The following is a 5,927-nucleotide window of genomic DNA, read 5'->3' as shown; positions in this document are numbered from 1 at the left end:
CCCCAGTCCTCTAAGGCGTCGTCCATCCTCGAGTTGGACTCCCTTTGTTATACAACAACTTCCCACTGACTCTTTTACAGTTGGTAGTATATATATGTCTGTGCTACTCTCTCGCTTCTTCTCAGCTTCCCCTTCACCCCCCGCCCCCTCCCATACCTCGAGTTCTCCAGTCCATTCTCTGTATCTGCTTCCTTGTTCTTGTCACTGAGTTCATCAGTACCATTTTTAGATTCCGTATATGTGAGTTAGCATACAATATTTGTCCTTCTCTTTCTGACTTACTTCACTCTGTATGACAGATTGTAGTTCTATCCACCTCATTACATATAGCTCCATCTCATCCCTTTTTATAGCTGAGTAATATTCCATTGTATATATATGCCACATCTTCTGTATCCATTCATTTGTTGATGGGCATTTAGGTTGCTTCCATGTCCTGGCTATTGTAAATAGTGCTGCAATAAACATTATGGTACAAGTTTCTTTTGGCATTATGGTTTTCTTTGGGTATATGCCCAGGAGTGGGATTACTGGGTCATATGGTAGTTCTATTTGTAGTTTTTTAAGGAATCTCCAAATTGTTTTCCATAGTGGCTGTACCAACTTACAGTCCCACCAACAGTGCAGGAGAGTTCCCTTTTCTCCACACCCTCTCCAACATTTGTGGTTTCCAGACTTTGTGATGATGGCCATTCTGATTGGTGTGAGGTGATACCTCATTGTGGCTTTGACTTGCATTTCTCTGATGATGAGTGATGTTGAGCATCTTTTCATGTGTTTGTTGGCCATCTGTATGTCTTCTTTGGAGAAATGTCTATTTAGGTCTTCTGCCCATTTGTGGATTGGGTTATTTGCTTTTTTGGTATGAAGCTGCATGAGCTGCTTGTATATTTTGGAGGTTAATCCTTTGTCCATTGTTTCATAGGCAATTATTTTTTCCCATTCTGAGGGTTGCCTTTTAGTCTTGTTTATGGTTTGTTTTGCTGTGCAAAAGCTTTTAAGTTTCATGAGGTCCCATTCGTTTATTCTTGATTTTATTTCCATGATTCTAGGAGGTGGGTCAAAAAGGATGTTGCTTTGATGTATGTCAAAGAGTGTTCTGCCTATGTTTTCCTCTAGGAGTTTGATAGTGTCTGGCCTTCCATGTAGGTCTTTAATCCATTTGGAGTTTATTTTTGTGTATGGTGTTAGGAAGTGTTCTAATTTCATTCTTTTACATGTTGCTGTCCAATGTTCCCAGCACCACTTATTGAAGAGGCTGTCTTTTTTCTATTGTATATTCTTGCCTCCTTTGTCAAAGATAAGGTGCCCATATGTGTTTGGGCTTACTTCTGAGTTCTCTATTCTATTCCATTGATCATCCTTTCTATTTTTGTGCCAGTACCATACTGTCTTGATCACTATGGCCTTGTAGTATAGTTTGAAGTCAGGAAGCCTGATTCCACCAACTCCATTTTTCCTTCTCAAGATTACTTTGGCTATTCGGGGTCTTTTGCGTTTCCATACAGATCGTAAGATTTCTTGCTCTAGTTCTGTGAAGAATGCCATTGGTAATTTGATCGGGATTGCATTGAATCTGTAAATTGCTTTGGGTAGTACAGTCATTTTCACGATGTTGATTCTTCCAATCCAGGAACATGGTATGTCCCTCCATCTGTTTGTGTCGTCTTTGATTTCTTTCATCAATGTCTTAAAGTTTTCTGCATACAGATCTTTTGCCTCCTTAGGCAGGTTTATTCCTAGGTATTTTATTCTTTTTGTTGCAATGGTGAATGGGATTGTTTCCTTAATTTCTCTTTCTGCTCTTCCGTTGTTAGTGTATAGGAATGCAAGAGATTTCTGTGCATTCATTTTGTATCCTGCTACTTTACTAAACTCATCAATGAGTGCTAGCAGTTTTCTGGTAGAGTCTTTAGGGTTTTCTATATATAATATCATGTCATCTGCAAAGAGTGACAATTTTACTTCTTCTTTTCCAATTTGGATTCCTTTGATTTCTTTTTCTTCTCTGATTGCTGTGGCTAACACTTCCAAAACTATGTTGAATAACAGTGGTGAGAGTGGACACCCTTGTCTTGTTCCTGTTCTTAGAGGGAATTCTTCCAGTTTTTCTCCATTGAGAACAATGTTGGCTTTTGGTTTCTCATATATGGCTTTTATGATGTTGAGGTAATTTCCTTCTATGCCCATTTTCTGGAGAGCTTTTATCATAAATGGATGTTGAACTTTGTCGAAAGCTTTTTCTGCATCTATTGAGATGATCATATGGTTTTTATCCTTCAATTTGTTGATATGATGTATCACATTGATTGATTTGTGTATATTGAAGAATCCTTGCATCCCAGGGATAAACCCCACTTGATCATGGTGTATGATTTTTTTAATGTGCTGTTGCAGTCTGTTAGCTAGTATTTTGTTGAGGATTTTTGCATCTATATTCATCAGTGATATTGGTCTGTAGTTTTCTTTTTTTTGTGACATCTTTGCCTGGTTTTGGTATCAGGGTGATGGTAGCCTCATAGAATGAGTTTGGGAGTGCTCCACCTTCTGCAATATTTTGGAAGAGTTTGAGAAGGATAGGTGTTAACTCTTCTCGAAATGTTTGATAGAATTCGCCTGTGAATCCATCTGGTCCTGGGCTTTTGTGTGTTGGGAGATTTTTAATCACTTGGGCATCTAGATTTAAAAGGACCACTGACTACCCAGCTCAATGAATTAAAAAAAAGATCCACACCAAACACAACTTGTAACAAAATTTCAGGACACCTGAGCCCTGAAAGAGAAGCCCTCAAAAGCATACACAAGATGGGGAATTAGAATGGAACTATGACACAGGAAGTTAGAGGCCAATGGGCAAATGTCTACAACTTCTGAGAGGACATGATTGTCACCCAGAATTTCATACCCTGAGAAACTACCAGCCACACGTGAGGGTATGATGAAGACTTTTTCAAACATGCAAGGCAACAAACATTTTATCTTCTATTCATTCTTTGTCATGAAGCAACAGAAGGATGTGCCCCATCGACGCAGAGTGAAAAGATACAGGCTCTAGAAAATGGGACTCTCAAACAGGACACTGTAGGAAACTCCCAAACAAAGCTGAAGGGAAGCTGCAGGGTTACAGCTGTGCAGCAGCCTGGAGATCAATCAGTGGAGGACACAGAGTAGGACAACTCCAAGGGATTGTTCAAAAAAGGGAGGGGGAAGGGGACCCCGTTATTTACTGGATATGCCTGTCCTGCAAAGAGCATGACTGAGCATGTTATTTAGAATTATGCAGGCAGATGTGAAAAAAATACAATGAGAAGATTTGAAAATGGTGCTTCTGGGTAGTGGGAATTGGAGATCAGGGGGAACTTGGGGAAGTGACTGTTATTTTTGTTTTAACCCTGTGTTTCTATTTGATTTTTAAATTTTTATTTATGTATTACTTCAATACAGCCAAAAACAAACTGTAAAGGGTAAGAGGCCTAGAAATCAAAATTCACAAATACCAAACCCACTCTTGACTCAGATTCTTCCCTGATACCCTAAGGTATGTGAGTGTGACCACTGTGTGAGGTCAGAGCATGGGGCTTGGACTCCGAGGGGTCAGCTCAGGTCTGGAGCACAGTCTTCCAGCCCTGCAGGTCTGGACCTAATATAAAGCGATGCTAGGCTCCCTGAAAACTGGTGTACCGTGTGAATTTATGAGAGACTATTGCAGAAGGCCCGTTTAGCGGTTTATAATGAGAAATAAAACTGTCCAGGATGCTTGGAAATCCGTGTTGCAAGTCTGCAAACCTCTTTCTTTAATAGAGAAACATACTCCAGAAGTGTAATTACACTCAGAAGGTTGCTTGATAAAGAGGGACTCAGAATAAAGGGTGTTACATGGTTACATAGCCCTCAGAAATACTTCAGCAAGATCATGATAGCCTGATAAGTTACCCTGCTCCTTTAATGGCTACTGAAGATCAGCAAACTTTTCCTGCGAAGGGCCAGATAGTCAATGTCTTCAGCTTTGCAGACCATAGCTGATGCAAACAGTCAACTCGGCAGTTACAGAGGAGCCACAGATGGCATGTAAACAAACGGCGTGGTTGTGGCCCAACGAAAATTTTTTTGGATCCATGCAGACGAAAGGTTGGTTAGCCCTGCCTGCCAGAGCTCTGTCCCTGACAGTCTGAGAGGCTTGCAAATTCTTATTCTCCATCTCCTTTCTCTAACTTTCTTCATTTCAATAATCTCATAATGTCTTGAACCTCTGAGACCAGACAAAAATTGATCTAATTTTAGATTTAAATGAGAGCATCTGGGTTAGATAAAGCAAAACATCTTAAGGTCAGTAGTGGATCAGCCTCTAAATCAGCCTGCATCACAGTTATTTGGGGGATTTTTTTCACAGAGGCAATGGGGCATACCAGTGAGGAATGTAAGTTCTCCTGTCTTTCAGAAAGCAGAAATTCCTTCCTTTCTTCCTTCTTTCCTCCCTTTTTTAAAGCCTCTATAGTTTTGGTCGCCATTGCTAGACTTTTCTTTACCTACATGGTATACAGATCTTTTTGAGATACATCATTAAAAGTACTGTGTGACATGCAGCTTTCTTTTGAAATGTGTTTTCAGTGTTTGCTCTCATTGGAAGAAAAGGCTGCCAGCAGCAAGTGTAAACTAGTGTTGAGCTAGGCTGTATAACAGGTGAGCTGCATTCACAGTGATTTAGGCTCCTTCTGGAGGGAAAGCACCCAGCACACATTAAAGAGTGCCTGGGCCAATCCTTCCTAAGGTGCTTGCTAGACCCTGCTTCAACCTCATGAGAGGGCATGCTGTTCTTATATGATAAAGGAAAATATTTTCCTTATCCCCTCAGAGCCACAGAGCCCGAAACCCAATGGCAGGCACATTTTCAGAGAAATGGCAGAGGGCCAGATAATTCCAGAATGGTAATGGCTCACTTGTCCTAATCCCCAGTATTAATTCCACAAACCTGCTTGCCTGGGATTTTATCCTACGATTACTCAGGATATGTTTTTGAACCACTTTTAGAAATTCGTCTTATTTATCCAAAGTGCTGCTTCTCACAGATCTCTGAGCCCAGTGAGAGTTATAATTTTGAAAGGGATTTTGGCCATCCATGTACTCATTAACTCATTTCCAGGCCACGTGCTCTGGAAAAATAAAATTTCATCATTTAGGAAATATGATACACCCATTGTGTGCCACGCATTGTTCTAAGTGGTGGGAACTTTGCTGTTAACAAAACAAAAATCTGTGCCTCCCTCTAGAAGAACTTAGGTTCTATGTGGTGCAGAGTGAGGGAACACACAAAATAAATCTGAGTCCGGTGGCAACGAGAGCTATTAAGAAAAATAAAGTAGGACCAAAGGACAGACATCTAAAGTTGAGAGGGGTTGGCATGCTAGTTAGAGGGGTGCTCAGGGAAGCCTGCTTGGGTGTGGTGATGTCCGAGTGGGGACTCAATGTAGTGAGAGAGGAGCCATGTGGATGTGAGGGGAAGAGGGCTCCCGACGGAGGAAGCAGCGACTGCAAAGCCCCCAAGCGCTGATCAGTCTCAGTTGTACCCACAGGATTTCAATTTATGAAGGTGACCGAGTGATGAAGTGAAAATGCTGATGCCACTGAAAGAAGAACTTATTGTTTACAGTTGCTAGGGGGATGGTGCATGCCATGCCCTGCAGGGCCACACGGGCAAGGACCAGGTTCGTTCAGGCAGCAGCACTGGGGTGAGGGGAAAACCTCAGTGCCAGAGCCTTGAAGGGAGTTTCCACAGAAAAAGCAGAGGAAATAGCCGAGGCGTGGCTAGTTTGAATAACGTAGGTGGGCTTTGGCTATAGAGCTGGTCTCTAGCTGTTTGGTCACTGGCCCTGGGGTGATCTGGGGCAGGGGAAACATTTTCTTGGGGTATGAGAGGTAGACAAGGAGGT

The sequence above is a fragment of the Hippopotamus amphibius genome, chromosome 1, assembly GCF_030028045.1.
Source record: "Hippopotamus amphibius kiboko isolate mHipAmp2 chromosome 1, mHipAmp2.hap2, whole genome shotgun sequence".
In the NCBI taxonomy this organism is placed as follows: Eukaryota; Metazoa; Chordata; class Mammalia; order Artiodactyla; family Hippopotamidae; genus Hippopotamus; species Hippopotamus amphibius.
This window is presented reverse-complemented; position numbering follows the sequence as displayed.